Below are 20469 nucleotides of genomic sequence, written 5' to 3' on the forward strand. Positions count from 1 at the left end.
AGTGACTCCAATTCGTTTAGCCCCAAAAGATTTCTCCCGCTTAAAATTAAACACCTTCGTACTGTACTGTGGTATTTTAACTGCAATTAACAATTTTGTACTGAAAAAAGTACCTGTCCTGAAATGTAAGTGAATAGGGACGTGATATTGAGCCATTCTTTTTCTCATGTACGTCCTTCCTTCCTTTTTCTTTCTTCGGTTTTCTTGGTTGCTTTCCCTTCCCTTTCTTTTTTCTTCCCCAATCAACCTTTGGCACGTCAGGCCTAAAATAGAGGGAGGGGTAAGCAGGACGCCTCTTCATTTCTCTAGTACTTTGGGTTTTGGGATTGCTTGCATCTGGGTTAAAAGAGGGGCCCTCCATAGCGTGCAGCCTTGGTCTGAGCGCTTGCTTACAATAGTGTCTCCTAGACCAGGCTTTCAGCACTAAAAACCTCATTCTCGACCTATTAGCTGACTGCAGCAGTGAGGCCCCTGTTCTTTTAGCTCCACAATTCCTGACGGAGGCTCTGTTACAATACATTTCCGATTACACAATGATTTACTGCATAGAAGCAATTATCAGCGTGTAAAATAGCAAACACTGATAGCCAAGCACAGTAAAAGATGTCCTTTGAGTTCGTTACATGTTCTTTTTCTTCCCCATCTTGTGTTATTAGCCATTGGCTAATAACGCAGGGAATGTTTAAATCCGGGAATGTGAAAATATGATACTGGAAGCACCAAATGCATGTTAAGTACAGTATAACAATTCAAAAGAATGCACGTAATCTCTGCATTTTTAGGTCTCGCCTGACCCAGCGCATGCGCTTGTCTGGCGAGACTTGAGAGGACTCAAAAGTGCTACCAGGCCAGCCTAGAGCTACAGTGCATGTACGCGGGCGCGCGCGTCGCGCTTTACCGCGATTACTTTCATTTTCGCGGCCACACGGCCGCTTTGATGTTTGATCGCAATCACTTTCACGGCCGTATGGCCGCTTGGCATAGCCAATAGGTCTCGCTTTTGGGACCTTATAAGTATTTAGTTATGCAACTGTTGCATGGCAAAACACTTATAAGATCCCAAAGGCGAGACCTATTGGTTATGCCAATACTTATTTTCCATTTACTTGCCAAATGTCAGGACTCCTAATTTGTTTGAAAGTAGCAGTACAAAATAACTCCTAGACTGCTTCTTGTTAGCAGGCCCCATATTTTTGGGCACCTGTCTTTCATTTATCGATCAGGGCATTCTGTGACTTCCGGTCTTTGTTGGTTTCAGTTGGACCCAATGCACTTAACGATGATTTGTAAATGGAAAATCCAAATCTGGATGCTCAATTAATTGTTGGTATACATGGAGCTGGCTGGCAAACCTAAACGAATATTTTGAATGGAACAGGCATGAAGAGCCCATTTCAACGAGAACAAGGATTGATGGATAAGGAGAGTGAAGTATTCAACCTTTTAACCCCTTGAGTGCCCCGCCCTTTCCCCGCCCTGTGCCGGCCCTTTCATTAGCGGGCGGGGTTCATGACGAGATAGTCTCGTCATGGGCACAGCGCAACCGCGCTCCATGACGAGACCATCTCGTCATGGGCACTGAAGGAGTTAAAGGGGATTTCCCCTAAAGAGGAACAGTGATTGAATGGATATTGGTTGGCCCCATTCTTTTCTTTGCCCCTTTGGTATTTAATCAGATATGATGCAAAGTCCTAAGTGGCATGGCACTCTATTTGGCTTGTCCACTTGTATCACTGTTACTCTCTGAGACCCTTTTTAGGTCTCGCCTAGTGACGCAGCGCATGCGCTGCTCGCTTGGCGAGTATTTTCGTCTTTTTTTTTTTTTTTTTTGCTTCCGAAGGTGGACAGGTGATGCGCACGGCATCTCTTCTCTGGTGCTCTCAGCTTTCACTTTCGCGCACTTGATCTCAGCTTTCACTTTCAAGTGCTCAAACAATGCCCCCACTGCACTTGTGACACGTGCTGCGTTTGTAACCAAGGACTCTTTCAGGCTTGTTCTAATTAACGTGCTGGCCCGATCGGCTTCGAATCGCCAACAGGACGCTGTCCTTCAAGTTGCCCCCCTGTGCTTAGACACGTCAATAAGATGCTGTCCTTCACGTTGCCTTCGCTACTTGAAATCACTGAAAGGACGCTGTCCTTGAATTTTGCCTTCGCCGCCTTTCAAATCACCAGAAGGACGCTTGTCCTTAATATTGCCCCCGCTTCACTTTCAGCCAATGCTACGTGCCAGCTCAATCTCACATCCCCCCTGCCGGCTTTGCACCCGCTCCCGGCCTCGCACCGACAAAGCGCGGCTCGGAGCGTTTTACGTGGGGAGTTCTGGCGGTGATGTTTCCTCCTTTGCGGGCTTCCGAAGAGACTGGAGCCCTTCTTCTCCGGTACGGCCTCAGTGGAGACGGGCCTCTTGCAGCGCGGTGTCAGTGGAGCCGGGACTTTCTTCCTCCACTCTGCATCGCGATAAAGTGGTGGTGGGAGTCCTGGTTGCCAGGCAACCCTCCAGCTTGGTTCTGGTAAGAGCCGCGTTGCAGCCCGATTATGGACCCGGCCTCGGGCAGGCCGCGACAGTGATTTACCAAGTACCACGCAACTCTATCTCAGCTTTCACTTTCGCACGCTCCCACCACGCTTTCACTTACACGCGCTCCCACTATTTTGCATTGTATTTCCACAAACAGACCAGATAAACCCGCTACTTCTTAGTTTAGAAAAGAAACACCAACTTTCATTAAGCTCTTGAAACACAGCAGAAAATTAAAAGCAGTTAAGTACCCCGGGAATCAATACTGCCCATCAAACTCCGACTTATTCATCCATGTGGCTCGCAGACACTAAGGAAAGCAAGGAGAGGTGACAAGCGGAGTTAAACACATCTTGACAGTGCCCTCAGCATTACTTTCGCAATGCCTGGCTCTGAATGAAGCGCGCTCACCTAGGGATGCAAGGCAAGCAGTGACGCCGGCGACGCCACTCACGCGGATATCATCCCTCGCTTGAACACTGATGCTTTTCACACACTCGCTTTCGGAATGTCTTACAAAGGTAACTAGGCACTCTAGCATCATTCTGAAGTCATCGTTATGGTACAGTACAGATCTGACAACTTTTTAAAAAAACGTTCAGTGTGTGAAGGAGGAGTAGGGATCAGAAGAGATGAGCCTGTGAAGGGAGTAGGCGCAGAGCCCGTCCCTGCCTTACCAGCCATGGAGGAACACTGGACATAGGGTCACGGAGAGGCCAGGGATAGGCTTTCTTCCTAGCTTCTGTCCCGTAGTCTCACTGACAGCCTCCACTCCCCAGCCAAGCTCACTATTCTTTTACTTCTGTCTACCCTGCAGCACTCCCTGCCCAGTCTCTGTTCGTCCCTGACACCCTACGTCCATGTGTTATGTGCAGTTGTAACAAAAGTGAGTGAGGCTACATATATGGCAACTCTGTGTTATTAGCTTCTCCACCGCAGAATCTTTGCATTCTGGGACTCGTATTCCTGGTTTCATATATGGGCATTAAGAAAACACCAAGTTCCAGAATGCAAATTTGAAAAACCTAGTCTGGGTTCTGGAACAGGTAGCCTCATATAGAGATGGGAAATTTGGCAGGGCTGACCTGGGTAATGGCTTTGTCTTGCGCCCTACCGCTTTTACATTTCACCAGCCATCACTGGAGGGAAAGGAGAAGAAAGCATTCACATTTTAATATAAATATTACTACAAAAAAGAGAATATACGAGATCTATGACAATAAAGCATTAGATGCAACTCAGACCATCTATAGATATGTATGCGTATGTGGCCAAAGTATGCGGATCTGCATAGCCTTTTTCAATGCACAACTGTAAAAAACATTTACAATGCAATAGGTCTCGCATTTATGCGAGTTTGAGCTATTGGCATTGTAAATGACCATGTCTCTTATTTATGTTTTGGTTTTTAAAACATAAATAAAAGGCATAGTCATTCACAATGCTAATAGCTTAAACTCTCGCAAATGTGAGACCTATTGCATTGCAAATGCTTGTTTTTCTTTTTGTGCTGTCTGACCGTCGCTTTGTGTTTGGGATTGTATGAATGTTGGTATGGTTGTTGTATGTGTGTATCACACTGTGTGTTAGCCATGATGAATGAACATGGTATTTCGACCCCCTAGGCTTGCCCTTGCATCTGTCCAACAATTGATCATCTTTCCCGACTCTGCCAGGCCCCTGTCAACTCTCTTGTCACTTTTAGCACTTTGAGGCACTGTAAATCACTGTACAAGTGATCAACATACCCATGTCAGACGCGCGCCTCATTACTGGTTTGGATGTCTTGTGCAAGGAGGTATGATCTATACAAATGTGTGCATGGATGTCGGGGGCAAGTAGACCTATTCTATACGGGGACAAGTAGGCATATTCTGTACAAAGGTCAAATCTGTTGGCAGTGCCTGTGCATTTTCTGTGTGTCTTGACTCTTCTGGTAACCTGATGAAAACCTAGTTAATGCTACCCTCTTCCAGTAGACAATTGTCGCCTATGATATAACCAGTATACAGACACTGATTAGTGCAGCAACAGTTTAGTGGTTGGCATCCAGTCGAATGTAAAGATATAGAAGCTGCATTCTTGCATTCCTTTGTCGAAAAACTGGAGCTCTCAAGTGCACTGGGTTTGTTCCGTCTGCTTCTTTCTAAGCCACACGACCCTTGATGAAGGCTCCGATGCTGTCGAGCAGTAGCTGTGTGTTACAAAGGTTTTTAAAACGTGGTGCCTCACCCAACCTCACCCCTAGGAAGTGGGCCATATGAGAGTTTTTGTTGCAATCTGGCACCCTCTTGTGCTGACCCGTTAAGGCAACTGCATGCATTCTCGCTAATATCTCACTGACAATGGGATAGCCTGAAGCAAATATTTAAGATTCAGAAACACGCATTGGAAAGAGACTGCAGATTATCAGCAGCGTGGATGATATACATGGCAATTCACTGGTAGACAATCGATCAACTGACCTGTCTGGTTTCTTGAATGCTGTCTCTGTTACTAGATCACCATTACCTGCAAACTCCTACCTCAGGTTGTCATCCACAGAAGTGTTGTTTATTTTATGCTTTCTTTCATATGTACAAATATCCTGTTTCTTTTAGTGTAAATAAAGCTCCGCTCAAACAGACAGTGTTTGCTTGTCTAAGCTTAAGTGCTGTTCAAATCCTATGGCGCTCAGGGGGTTTTGAGTTTTACTATGTAAGCAATTGAGGTCTGACGTGGGCAGGTTGGGAGCCAGTTTCTTAACTTGCAGCCCTGCATAACCTTTATCAAGTCGGTTTGGAAGAATACTCCGGTGTATGGAAGGACGGAGTGTTTTAAAATGGCACATCCCCACCCCTGTCCCCTGGAACCTTAAACATCAACTGTACTGGCTTTTGTTCGATTGTGGATGTTGTTATTTTGCAAGGATTTGTGTTTGCCACTGCTTTGAGTGCATACACGTTTGGTGTTACAGCGATAATGTTTTGCTGCCCGTGATCATTCTATGCATTCATGTGCAGTCTGGTATATCTGTTATGTCTCAACACATGTTTTGAATACTAACCTTAGGAGTGCGGGGGGGGGGTCTAATTGCCTATATGGACTTAACTTGCCAGTGTAGTGGCATTAGGTATTCTAAACCCTTTTTTTGTATTTGTCGATATTTTGTTTCAGAGATATAACTTTTCACAATCTGTAGTCAGTTTGTGCCATTTCTGATCATGTAACAGAGCATGTAGGATTGCAACCGGTAGGTAGCCAGCTCAATCAGGTGGATACTTAAGACTGCTTCTAGCCAGAAATAAGCAGAGGGACAAACTGTAATTGTGGCTGCACACTGTCCTGTTAATGTGATTAAGTAAGAGCCCTTTGAATCAAAAGGCATCTCTGTGGTGAGGTGAGCGATCATTGACCCTCTCAGTGCTATCTTATGATGACCACTTTTCTCCATAGAAAAAAGACACCATTCTTCAACCCTGGACTTTCCTTCCACTAATATAGCATCCTGGTTCGCTAACTGGTTCTGTGAAGTAACTCTCTTTAAATGATTTAAATAAATAAATGGTCCTCAGTTAATGTGCAACACCTGGTGGCCCCCGCCCTCTGGAATCCACCCACCCCTACAGACCACGCACAAAACCTCGGCATCATCCTCGACTCATCCCTCTCCATGAACCGCCAGATCAACGCAGTCGCTTCCGCCGGTTTTAACTGCCTGCGCATCCTCCGCAAGACCTTCAAATGGATCCCCCCGGCTGCAGAAGGACCGTCACCCACGTGGTCATAACCAGCAGACTTGACTACGGCAACGCCCTATATGCTGGGACCAACAGAACTCTACTACACAAACTCCAAACCATCCAGAACTTTGCAGCCAGACTCGTCCTCGGGACACCGCGCCACGAACATGACCAAACACCTACGAGATCTCCACTACCTCCCCATCGAGGAGAGGGTCACTTTCAAACTCCTCACCTACAATCCCTCAAAAACATCAGACCCAAATACCTCAACAAGAGAGTCTCCTTCCACACACCCAAGAGGAACCTCTGCTCTGCCGGCCTCGCTCTGGCAGAGGTCCTCCACATCCGCAGAAACAGAGCAGGCGGGAGAGCCTTCTCCTACATCGCAGCCAAGACCTGGAACGAGCTCCCGATGAGCATCCAACCTCTCCTACCTTGCATACATTCAGGAAGGACCTCAAGACCTGGTTCTTCAACTGATCCGAAGTTGCACCTCCCCAGCGCCTTGAGACCCTCACGGGTGAGTAGGGCGCTTTACAAACCCCCTGATTGATTGATTGATTGATTGATTGATGGGCAGCTAGAGGTTACGTAGCTGAGCCCGCAAGTCTTATTGTGCCAATGTATGTGCACGTGAAGAATCCCACCTATCTGATGGCTCAGACCTGGATAATATAATTTTATTTAATACTTTTAATTTTTATAAAATATCCCACGCTCCAAAACGAATCGGCGGGAAGATGCATTTCTACTAATTTCAGATATTTTTCTGGTGAATTCACCTGTTGTCAAATGCTGTGAAAGGCGATATTCAACTTGCCCAGACCTGATGAGGCTCAATGTTGTGGTTTAACATGCCGGTCATCTGTTAAAGTACTAACGGATATCCCACAATACAACCTCCCATCCTCTGAGTGAAGCACCTGGCACTTCCGCTCGTCTTCCTGTGTCAGCTGTTTGCGTCCAGCTTCGTGCCTCTGCCTTAGACACCAGCCCCTGCCTCATCATCCACCGCTACCCCTCCATTTGCTGCAGCCACGCTCCTTGTCACTAGCCTATTGAAGACCGCTTCACCTACATCACCACCATTCCAGCTCGGCCCCCAGCTCTCGCATCCCACCTTCTTCCCCCAACTCCTACCTCGTCACCCAGCATCATCTTGTACTTGCACCCCCAACCCTTTGTGACTCCAGCAACCGCACAACCAGCCCACGTTACTCCTCCTCGACGCTCCACATCTCCTCCGCTCGTATACCTCCCACTCCTCAGTCCCGTTACCTCAGGGTTCCAGCCCCTCCCTCGACCGATAACGCTCCGACCCATTTACGCGTCCGACCTTTATCACTGCTTGCCAGTTGCCTATAGCTTCCTATCGCTCCGTACCTCGTCCCCGTTTGCCAGTGTGGATCGGGGATCCATTTCCCCTCCTCACTCCACCCTTCTTCATCGCGCCCCTCCTTCTCCTCACCCGTGGCTGGCTCACCGCAGGTCCTTACAGACATGCTCAAGCACCAGTTCCTGGGGACAGCTGTTTAATGAGAATGCAAGCAACACGTTACCCTGGCAACGGAGAATGTGGGCTGTTGCCAAGCAACAGCCATCTGGAAGCCAACTCATTTCCTGGAACGGAATGTATAGAAAGGTTCTAGCCCACAGATACAGTGCACACATCAGCAGACAGCTGTGAGCTGGAGGAGAGGGTAAGCATGCATCTGTGTTTGTAGTAAGTCTCCCTGTAATCCTCTTACTTCACCCGCCTCGGCGCCTGACTTCTTTCTGTCTGAGGGATTTCAACCTGGTTGGTGAAGATTGCTCTGCTTCTCTGGGAAGTGTCCTCCAACCGAGTTTTCAGCTGTTGGAGATGGAGGTGTGTCTGTCTGTCTTTGCATCCTGGCCATGGAATCATCGAGGCTTTTATCACAAAGATTAAAGGCAATGGGTGGGGGTTTCCGTGCACGTGAATCTGCTGTGAGAGTTTTCTGGGTTGTCCGGCAGATTTTACGGCTTTGGACCGCACATAGTCCGCCAAGATCCGAGTAAATATTAACTTCTCTTTGCTTCAACTTTGTTCAAGTTGTGTTGGTTACATTTGTGCCCTTTGCTTCACTTTCCGTACGTGCACTTCTCCCCTCCCTCATCATTCCATCAGCTGGTGTTGCAAACTGCCAAAGACTCTTAGCTTTAATTTTCCAAACGCAAGGTGGTGTACGTTTCTGTTGTGCTCCACCAATCTTCCCGACTGTCTGGGGGATCCCAGAAATATTTTGACAGGCGTAAGACGCATGAACTGCCACCAGATGTGTGAAGTGGTGGTACAAATTACAGGCCTCCTTTAAAGTGTGGTGGTCTTTTACCCAAGGTCAGCAGTTTGTGCATTATTACGATGACTTGAGGAGGAGAGACGGAGACCGAGAGTGAGTGGGTGAGTAAAACTATTTCTCAATGGAGAGAGAATATTTGATGAAAAACCTGTGCCACTTTGTTTTCTGTTCCGCAACAGGGCGGTTATGCGATAGTCTTTGTTTTTACACACGTTCATATGTGTTGCAAAAAAGTTCTACCATTTAATGAATCATCGTGGTTGGTTATGTCTTGTAAAAAGTCAACGGGTAGCTGGAGCAACATTAACATCCGTTCTGCGTTCCCAGTCTTGCCACTGTGTTTGGCAGATCAGTAGCCTCCATGCACCGACAGTTGAAACTTCAAACAATGCAAGTAGGCACTGGAGTGTGAACAAGGGGAGTAGGCAGTGCTTTAAATGGGAAAAAATAGTGCAGGTATTCATTTAAATGTGGCTAGTGGGCGGGGCTAGGGGCGGGGCTAAAGGCAAGACATGCAAAGTTTATTGGCTTATATACTAGTTGCAGTACACACGAGAAATGTCTTTCTATAAACAAATCAGGTTAATTCCTTATGCAAAATGAAAGTCAAACAATGATATTTTAACCTTTCCTTATTGTGTAATATTTGTCTCGCAAAAACACGCACACACTAGCAGGCAAACAGACCCACATATGCAGACACTCACACAAAAGAATCCGGTGGGATTAAAGCCCTTTTAACCTCCCATGGCTTTTCTCACTGTGCTGTCACTGGGCTGCCTCGATTCCTTGCAACACAGCATGATGGCGAACACTGGGATATCATGTAGATGAGCCCACGCTGAATAGTTCAGCGGGGGCTCAGCTCAGGGCTCTAAAAGTGATTTGGCTGAACAAAAGACAGGCTACTACCACTAGAGGCCAATGCGCCTACCTTCCAAGAGTACCGGTACTCTCCATGGCCGTAGACAAGTGCCGGTACTCAGGGTGATAAAAATAAGAAGTGCTGGTACTCCGTACCGGTGAGTACCGGCCCATTTAAAGCACTGGGAGTAGGGATGGCTGGAGAGCCGCTTCTCCACAGTCAGTGATCTCTTCTAGGCTTGAGATATACGCATACGTGTTTTGTGTGTAGTTTGTGTCTTCGCTTCAAGAACGGTGGAGTTATACAGTTTTATGTGGTTTTAAAGGTCCATGGATGTGGTGTTTATATGGCTCGGTGGTCTTGGTTGGTTGGTTGGTTGGTTGGAGGGAGATCATGTCTGTTAGGTGATCATTTTGAACATAAGTAGGTTATAATCATTTTCTGACTTGAACAGTGTTTTCTTTATCACAGTACATGAGCAAGACAAACTTTTGCAAAGACCGGCCATCGCTTTTTTGGGGGGGGGAGGGGCTGCTTTTGAAAGACATAGCGATGGTACCCCTAGTATGTGCAAAGAGAAAAGAAGCGCAGGTGGGTCATTTGCATTGATAGATGAATAAATGGTGGGGGCAAGGGGTGCGAAGAGGGATATTTTCACTGCCTAACCTTCAGTTTAAAGTGGACCTCCATCGGGGGCAACTTCTTTGTATCTCATGTGCTTTAAATTGATTGTATTCTTTCGGCCCACATGTCTGTAATCTTTATGCACCATTTTCACCTTTCTGGCTATCTCTGCTAATTTGGGCTAATGGCTAAAGTATGGGTATTTTTATGCACAGGCCCCCACTGCCATCCTAGCGTAGAGCATCATCTAGGAGTACAAAACTGATCTTGATAATATGGCATTTGATTGGTTAAGAGATTGGCGTTATCCCAAGTGCCACTCCTAATTGCGTGCAAGGGCCTGTCAAGGCAGGAAGTGGGGTGTTGGAAAACTCTGAGCACAAAGCAGGGTGCTGGGAGTTATGTGATGGTTCCCCGTCTACTGATAGTCCTCTGTCAAGCATTTTCACTGAAGGCAGTTTAATTTGGCAGCTGCCTAGCATTAGGAATCCGCCAACACTGTGACTTAAACCTCCAGTGTGAAAGTGGAAGTTGTGGTGCATGGTTTTGACACATTTCTGAATCCCCTTTCTGATTTAATTTGAGTGTGTGATTTCTTCCTTCATAGGAAGTTAATATTTTTAAGGCCTTTCCATCATACGGCTCTGCTTGATTAGTCTTACTTGCTATGGAGGGTGTGTGTCTATGTAATCCTGTTGCTAAGGGATCTTGTGAGCAAAGAAGTCATGAAGTAGTTAATAGGTGATAAAAGCATGTACCACTTCAGGTCATATTTCTTTCTCCACAAGGAAACACGGGTCTCCCCTAGAAGTAAAATTTGCCTATGGTTGGTGTCGGAACCCCTTTCAGAGGATCATGGGTCATGGAGGGGCTACTGGGCCCAGCCATGGTCGTTGAGGCCTTTTACTCCTGATGCCCCAAGACATGACCTATTATGGATCCTGAGCAATTGGGCCAAGTACCCTTTCTGCACTTGCCTCTCAGTGGTAGCTGTGGATGAGCAGTCAAAGGCTTCTTCTGGGAAGGGTGTGTCCTGTTTATACAGGTAAGTGAACACAGCTCTTAACTCAAATTGCACGCAGTGCTGTCAGTACATCAATGTTCTGTCAAATACACATCTTTATAAGAAAAATAAGTATTTTATTTCAAACTCTACACTCGCAAAGGTATAACAACATTCGTAAGTAATAACAGTAACCTTGTGGTCGGGGCTCTAGTGTTTGTCAGGCAAGGTGAGGTGGTTGAGGTTATTCCCCATTCACAGGCGGCCGCATCCAGGGAATGCACTTTAATAAGCCATTCTGAAGAGTTCCCCTTTGACCCATAAGAATTACTCAAAAGTGTCTACGGTGCGGCAGCACCTTCAGCAGCGAATCTCCATGGGCCCTGTTCTAGTCTTAACCACTCCTGCAGCATGGAAGCGTTCGGCGTTGTAGTTTGGTGCCCCAAGCACAGGCACTCAGTAGTTCTGATCCTGCTCGGAGAAGTTGGGCTGCTCGCTGTAGACGCAGCAGCACCCAGCAACTGCAGGCTCCCTCTCCTGAGCGCCTCTGCTAGTTCTCCTCAGTGACCGGAGCAGCTTCCGTATCATGAAGGCGCAGTAAGTCAATTTCTTCCAAGCAGGGGTGGGGCAATTAGATTCTCCTGCCCCTGACCGGAGCCCAGGGACAGTGTGACATATTCCTTGGTATCCTCCTGGTCAGTCAGGGCAGATCTCGTTGAGCGCGCTCAATCCACTGGACATGGCCCAAAATCTTGGCAATTTAGTACCGGCAGCTTCTCCTGGCATACGGGATTGCCCAATACCTCCGTACACAACGTAGACTTCTCCGGGGCAATTGCCCACACCACGGCGGCTCCTCCTTGCATACGGGGTAATCGCAAAGGCGTTCATGATCTTGGCACGCTGGTCACACAATTAATTCAGTGGTGACCTTTGCCATATGGGGTCACTGCAATGAGGCAATGCAGGCTTGGTGCCTCCCACACAGCGCTCAATGCACAGCTCCGTCTACGATGGCCCTCTCCATGCATACGGGGGAGTCTCCCAGAACAATCCTGCAGACCGGCAACCACCCGATCTGTGCACAGCTGAATCCTCGTACCTTGCACAGGGAAATGTCACTGTAGGGCTCCCACTGGACCTTGATCCCTCCAATGCTCTTCTCTTCCTCACATGGCATACTGGTCTTGGCAAGGAGGCAGGCACGGGGGCTCCAGGCTTCAGGGTAGGTGATTTTGGTTTCTCTTGTTGATGTCCCCTCACCTTGCAGGGAGACTAGCAGGTGTTGCCCCACAGTCCTGATCACAGGCAAATGTCTTGCAGAGCTTCTCTGTCTCACAAAGCCTGTCTGCATGCTTGGCCGATGACACATTTTGGAGTCTCAACCTCCCCTTCTTATAGTACATTTCCATACACCAAATGTGATTTAGGGTCATGGTCTTTGAAGTTTTATGTTGAGTTCCGTGACTTTTAAAGCATACATTTTCCTTCTCTTCTTCCCTCTTGAAATGCTGTCTGTCACAGCTAGAAAGACTCCAAAGTTGACAGACCCCACGACACAGTTAATGGGAGTGACCAGAGTTCACACCCGGATGTCAAGCACCACGATGCATGCATCAAAAGGTTAATCCTGGGCTCCCTGCCCTACTCTTTCTACATTTCCCTTATCAGCCCCATTTTCTTCCTGAGATGTCCAGGTCCCTTCCTGTGATCTATCCCTGAATCAAAGAGCACCCTTTTGAAGAGTAAATTAGGAGTCGCGTCCTCCCTTCCTTCATAGTGTTTCCCACCCTGCTCACAGGAATGCAGCAATACACAAATGTGACCGGGCAGATTCCTCTACTCATGTATTCATCAGGCAGGCATGAGCTTCCCAAAATCGAATTCAGGTGTCAACCATATAATGTACCTTTGCAGGCACACTTATGCATGGTGTACTTTGGCAGTACAAATACTCTCCAGTACTGTTGTTACCTCCATGCTTTATGCCACTAGATACACACACATTCAGCCTAAACATTATCTGTGCACACTGCCCAGTACTGTAGCTTTGCTGTATTGTACCAGGGTATGCTGTTTGTTAATGCACACACTGCCAGCCACACTCACCATGTGCGTGCTGCACAACACTTCACCCATCATGAATTGTACTCCTCACAAGCACACATACACACAGCACATGCCTTTATTGGGCACACACTGTACAACACTGTCTCTCATGTAATGTATTCCTCTCTGGTCTACATACACCCAGTACATGCACTCACCATGCATGCACTACACAGAACTGCTCTATCCGTCTACTGTACCCTTCTCAGGTACACATATGTCCAGCTCAGTCACTACTCTTGCACTGCGCAGGACTCTACATCGACCTAATGTAAGCCAAGGGTGAGTTAAGCACTCAGCAGTTGGACTTTACTATGGTGAGTGAGCCTGTAGGCCTCACTCCAGTGACAGAGTAAAGATAATCTGTACACTCCTACTTATCACTACATGGTATGCTGCCACCACTGCACTTGTGCTTAACTCTTGGTCAGGGTGGTAGCTTTCTCACTAGTATGAGGGTAGCACTTTGGGCGCCCCTTCCGGTCCAACAAGACCGCAGTCCGTGAGACAGGCCTATGTCCTGGAACTCACGCATGATCCGTGTTTGCCTGTGACAACAAAAAAATAGCCTAAGGGATCCAGACAACAGTATACTCAGCTCAGGAGTACATGCCTTTTAACATGAAGTGGACTTATCCATCCCAACAGTTGGCATGTCAGTCACAACGCCCTTGGGTGGTACACTTTTGTCTGTGCAGACTTTACCCTTGTAATTCATTTTTTATTTGTCTTTCCGGTAGCTTGCATGGTTCGATATTTCAACAAAAATTGTTGCACTCCGTGTAACAAGGACCACTAAACAGATTGTGCCTTGTATGTTTTTTTGGGACCAAGGTGGATTAAGATGGAGTCCGCATGGCATATAGAGATAATGTCTTAATTTTTAGGTCTTCCCTAAGACAGCACATGAACTGTCTGTTGTGATACTCATTGTTATCTTACAGTGGACTTAGAGCCCACCTATTGCTTACCATTGGTTGGCTTCAATGTCCCTCTCATTGCTTGCTTCCTATTCCTTAGATTTATGGGCTTTCTTTCCTCTTGTGTGTTCCTTCCCCAGGAGGATGGAAACATTACTATGTCCTTCCACTGCTTGCTTTTTGAGGCCCTACTTTTTTCTTTTTGTTTAAGCAGAAATGCATATTGGCTCCACTTCTTTTCCTCCCCTCTTCTGCGCTGTGTGTTACTCTTTCTCGCTGTGTGCTTTCCCCCACTACCCCTGCATAGCCTTTTTGCCCATGTGCTTTCTCCCCACCAGGTCCAAGTTGCTACCTTTCACCCCCACTCATGACTCGTTCCTTTCCTTCTCCCCCTCCCCCGTTTTGCTTATTGCCCACCAGCATCTGTGTTGCATCCCCTAGTATTGCTTTCCCCACATCAGTTTTAAAAACCTGCACCAGTGTTGCTTCTGCCTCTTGTCCCCTGTGTTGCTTCCACACCCCCATGCTACTCTCGCATCCTCACTTTGCTTCACCCCATCGCTTTAAAAAACGTTGTGTGTTTTTTTTTTTTTTTCTTTTTAGTTATTGATCCAACTCTGGTTCATAACTAAACAGAAAAAAATGCAGCTGTGTCATTTTGCAGGGGCGCATGAGGGTGAATGCACCCGCCTACATATTGACGTAGCTGGTTGCACTAAAAGTGTTTTTTTGTTTATTTTTAGTTCATTAACCATGCTGCCACGACATCTGCGATGATGTGTAATAGGGCTAAAACCATTGGCAAAGCCAAAAGGTCCCAAAAGCGAGACCTATTGGCTTTGCTCATGTTTGTTCTGTATAGAGACCATGGAAGGATGTGGACATCAAGTTGTAATCTTCAAATCTGATGCAACTGAAGCACCGTGCTCCAATCCACGTGCAACGGTGTATTGGCATTTGTGTATCAGAAACTAATATAAAATAGAAGCATATATGATTGTGCTGTGCATCTATGAAGGAATCCTTGTATGTCTGTCCACCTTTGCTGCGCACAGTTTGCGTTTGGGTACGATAGGTGGAAGCATTCACTGCTCATGATACCCCTGGTCTGTGGTCGAAATAGCCATGGCTTTGTCCAGTGACCTGTTTGTTCAAGAAGTATGCAGCCCACTTCTGCGTAACTAGGGATGGAAGCTGGCTCTGATAGGACTTCAGAAGAGTTCACAAGCCTTGCTGTATGTCTTGCTAGTCCGGTGTGGCACTTTTTGCCAACATCTGCTTGGACTGGGAGCCTTTGGAGGTTTTAAATTCTTTGCTTGGTGATTTTATGGATTCTAGTCCAATCGAGTCTGGCAGCGGTGTTTGGAATTGCTGTTTGTGTGGCCATTTGGGGAGACTATCTTCACGGTGACGTTGATGGGCTTGGATGAGGGGTTTTTGACACAATTTGGGTGACTTGGTAGCTCTTTTCCTGGAAACAAAGTCTGGTTGTGGGCATGGGTAGGGGTAGCACGTTGATTCTACCTTGGGCACTTGGGTAGTTAAGTTCATTCCAGTGTCAACGTTTGCTAATGAATGGGGCATGCAGTGCAGCTGATCTTGTCTAGGTATTATAGAAAAGGTGCCGTTTTTTGTTGTTGTGCTTCATCCTTGCATGCGTATGCTTCGAACCTCCGTTGACATCAGTTTATGGAGAGGAAGATGTAGATATGTGTTGAGAATAATGGATGAAACGTGAAAGCTTCTCGACCCTGCCTTTTAGGTAGAAGGTGTTTTCACTGCAAGTGACTCTTAATTTGGAATAAACCGAACACACTCAGTGGGAGCCTCTGGATACCAGAAATAATTCACTGTAAGGAGGAGAGCTTTCTGCATGAACCTGCTCTCGCTCCCTCTGTAACCCCAGGGACACTGTTGTCACTGGCTACCTGTCACCTCTCCATGGACCATCTTCTGTTGGGAATGCAAACAAACAGTGTCTCTAAGCCTTAGGTTGAGAGTTAGCCTTCATTGCAAGTCTTATTTAGCTCTGGCCACTTCATTTTCTTTCCATTTGTCGGAGTCACTCAACATATTTTGTTGACGTGAGCTTAATTTGGAGGCTCAAGGGAATCTGAGCAAGGTTTCAAAGTATGGCTGCACAGCTTGGGCCCTGTTTATTCATTGCTCCACCGTGTGCAGGTCTTAAGGTTAGGGGGTCTTGCACATCTAATTGTACCTGCTTGGAGAGGGGATAGTGGTGAGAGTTGGCTCTGAAATGGGCGTTAGCCTGTATGAGTGGCCAAATAAATGAGTGTTTTTCAGGCATCTCTTTCCGACTCCTTTAGTGCTGGTTTACCAAATGCCCTTTGTAATTGTGCTTAATTTCCTTATTTTTATTGTTTATTTAAATGCAGGGGCATAAAGTTTTTCATTGGAACCTGCTGCCGAATATAAATGCTGTCCACTACATGTCTGATTTGTTTTTCTTCCAGCACCCTACACTTCCCTCCCATTTACTTAGCTCTTGCGGGATCTTTTTCCTCCCTGCTTTTATCACTTCTCGTTGTTTTCCTACTTTTCTCTTTCTCCATTTTCTGTCTTTTTCTTGTTCAGGGTCAGTGTCTTATGAGGATCAGTAAGTCTCGGTCCCCAAAAATGACTGTTTGTGACCACCAGCTGCACCCACTGGCACAAATAAACCACAGGAAAGTGCAGCATCTGTATTGGTTAGCAGTGGTCCTCAGCGGATCTGTTGATTCTCCGCCCTGTCCCAACCTCCACCATAAATATGTTTTGGATTTTTTTTACTTCAACCTTTATTTTATCTAGCGTCGCTTTCCGGACTTTCTTCTAATTTTCATTTATAATGGTTACCAATGGGTGCTGACTCCAATCTGTAGGGAATGAAAATATAGCCCCAAATAATTGTGAACTTTTCATAAAGTGCACAGTGTGAGCCGAACCCCGTTTGGATTCTTCTTCGAGGTGATATTTCAAGGCCTTAAGAGTTGAACTCTTGCTGTGCTACCGAGCTCCTGTGTTTCCCAAGTCTACGCATTGCTTTTGGGAGTTAAACATTCTCCTGTGGTCGAAGCCCTCAGATGGTTGTAAACCTGTTCAAATGACTGCTTGCTCGCACTCATTTTGCTTCCTTACTGGGTTTCTTTGACTAAATTAGACTGATACAAGCATCACCTGTTGGTAATGCACTCCCCCGGCTGTCCGTCTTGCTGTCACAGTGGGAGTTGCTTGAATTGAGGCTATGTGTTATGGTCACTGTTTAACGTGCTGGCACTCCTAGTAAAGGAAGGAGCTGTGCTAGTGTATAACGGAACAAACCTTTTGACAATACAACCTGTTATCATACCTGCTTCGGTAAAAAAAATATTCTTGTGTTTGCGATGTTGATGCTTCCTTCTACATGGCAACACAAGTTGTGGTTCCCTTCATGGACTGGGATATAGTATGCCGTTCATAGAAAAGTCCCTACCGCGAATCTTAAAGTGACACAAGGATTGCAGGTAGGACAGACAGATTTTAGACTTCTTGACTCTAGATGACCTTCTGCAGTTTTGGTAGGATGTCGGAGAGGTTGCTCAATCGAAGAAACGGAGAGCACTTATCTGGATGCCGCTGGAGCAGCGAAGAAAGAGGAGGTAGGATCGTCTGCGAGGACCATTACACATCTAAGGGCGTCCTGATTGGATAGACTGTTTTCTGGGATTTTCCATATGTATCATGAGAAATGTAGTTTGTTCTTATGTTTGTATTCTCTTAAAAGGCTGCTGTGATTAAAATGCGAAGAAAGGAGAAGCCTAATCCTCGCCTCCGGGTCCTGCCATAGAATCCCTGCTCTTCATATAGCAGCGCTTGTATGAAGGCAGCGTGGTATTGAAACATGGCGATAGGCTGATGAACAATGCAATGGCCCTTAAGTTGTACTCTTCTCTTCATCTGTGGTAGGCATAAGAGGTGCAAGGCGACTGAGAGGTGTACAGCCACTATACAGAGATATAAAGTGCCATATACTGCTTGGTAATCTATTTGCATTGCGTTCAGACATGAATCTAGTATTCTGACCGTCTCTTCTCATTGAAAGAGTGCCCCAGATGTGGGGAGCACCACAAACCGGTGTTTCAAATTCTTGATTGTCAACTTGAAAGAAGAAAGTAATGTGGTTCAGAACTGTGTTTTAGGAGAAAATATTGCTAGTCAGTATTTGTCGACAGAAAGATACATGACTTTGCTCCTCGTTTGCACGTGGATTGTGAGGGACGCGAAGCAAGACTGATGCCATTGTAGTAAGTGTGGGCATGCGTTGGCGGAAGGCCATGTGAGCTGCTGACATCATTCGCGTCTGGATTCCTGCATGCTGCCGCCTCCACTCTTTCTTCAGCTTCTGCCTCTGAATGTTCTGTTCGTCAGACAAGGCTTTCTTTTCTGAATTAACTACACACCCACGCTCCCTGAAGAAGGCGATATTACAGAAAGACAGGATTTGTAATATTTAAAGGGGCATAGTAATAAGCCGTCATACACATAGCTGGTGGCAGAAGTCTGGCTGGAGCTGGTGTGAAGGCAAGGATGTGATTCGTATGTAGGAGTCCAAAGCATTGTGTTGTGCTGTGCATCGCTCACTGTGTTTTTCGAAAGTAGCTCTCGCCCATATTAAGTTCTAAGAAATCAACAATATTTATGGAACCTGGAACTTCATAAAGAACTTGCTTGAAATGCGGATACTATATTTGTTCAAGAATTAAAAACGAGGTGAGCTCTCCATTTACCACTCTGAACTGTGGTATGTCTGTCTGTTTTGAAGTACAGTATTAGCAAATAAGGAATTCAGCCCACTGGGATGGTGCGATTTGCTCTGGGTGACTTGCGTTGATCAAATGGGGAAGCTGGGACTAGAAGCCTTCTATTCAGATCCCAGCGCCCATGTTCTTCTTTAACGTTGGGTATCATCCTCGACTCCACACGACAAAGCAGGTCAACGCCGTCTCCTCCTGCTTCAAAACCCTCCGCATGTTTCGCAGGATCTTCAAGTGGATCCCCACCGAAACTAGAAGGACGGTCACCCAGGCCCTCGTCAGCAGTAGACTGGACTACGGCAACGCACTCTACGCAGGAGCCCCGTCCAAACTCCTGAAACTACTCCCAACGCATCCAGAACGCCTCCGCACGCCTGATCCTCGACATCCCCCGCCGCAGCCACATCACACCCCACCTGAAAGATCTACACTGGCTCCCCATCAACAAGAGGATAACTTTCAAGCTCCTCACCCACGCACACAAGGCACTCCACGACACCGGCATACCTCAACAGACGACTCGGCCTCTACACCCCCGCCCGCCACGCCCTCTCCCCCTGCATCCGAAGAGTGACCGCCGGCAGCAGATCATTCTCCCACCTCGCCGCCAAGACGTGGAACACCCTCCCCATCCACCTATGGCAGACCAAAGACCTTCTAACCTTCAGGAGACTCCTCAAGACCTGGCTCTTCGAACAGTAGCAGCATTGCCCCCCCCCCCTCTCCCCCAGCGCCTTGAGACCCTCACGGGTATGTAGTGCGCTTTACAAATGCTATGATTGATTGATTGATTGGTTATCTTCACTGTTAACTTTCTTTCTTTCCTTCCAACTTCTTCCCCTTTGGACCCTTGTCTTCCTGTCATGCCATATTTCTTCTCTTGCATTAAGGAACCTTTATGCATTTCCCAGTGCAAGTCATTTTTGTGGTTGAGCCCCTCGCCTATTGTGCATCTAAAATTAAGCTATTGGAGGGTAGTGAACTGTTTCCCAAACCTCAATCCCAACCAGTGGTGTTCTAGCTGTTCTTCCAGTGCACCTCGGTAATTAACTTACTGACCTCCACCTATTGACAGCTAGCCATTAGCCTCTGTACAGTGTGCATCTGCGACTTGTGGCTCCATTAAAAACAGGTTAGTACATTTTGCGACAGATGGTGAACTCAAAAGTGTCCACCGAACCTACCCTCTGTGCTTCCACCCGTAGTGTTGTAAGGTCGCTGAGGCTTTGTGCCCAGTGCAGATTAAATTTGCATTGATAGTTGGAATTGATACTTGAAATTAATACTTTTGAAAGGCTGGAGATGGTTATAGCATTTAGCATATCTGCTGATTATTCACACTGGATCAGAGGCATTCATTGACTTCTCATTCACTTCATCCCCATCCACAATAAATAAGTACAACAAGGGGTATTAAGGATTAGGAAAAGGTGGTCGGCTGCAATTTCTGAAAAGATGTTATGCGCGTTTTCAAGCACTCCTAATTTTGGCAGATCAGGCAATTGAATTTTTCTTATCGTCACATAATGTGGTCAGTTGGCAATGGTTAGATTGATCTAGTTGCTGTTTGGACTGCCACCCCTGTAGC

General features: G+C 46.6%; 1 protein-coding gene across 1 annotated transcript in view; it reads left to right on the top strand.

The window, feature by feature from the left end:
* Nucleotides 1-20469, top strand: part of DLGAP4 (DLG associated protein 4) — a 1545411-nt gene that overhangs the window by 1445847 nt on the left and 79095 nt on the right. The gene's annotated exons all lie outside the window — the stretch shown is intronic.

The sequence above is a fragment of the Triturus cristatus genome, chromosome 7, assembly GCF_964204655.1.
Source record: "Triturus cristatus chromosome 7, aTriCri1.1, whole genome shotgun sequence".
NCBI lineage: Eukaryota > Metazoa > Chordata > Amphibia > Caudata > Salamandridae > Triturus > Triturus cristatus.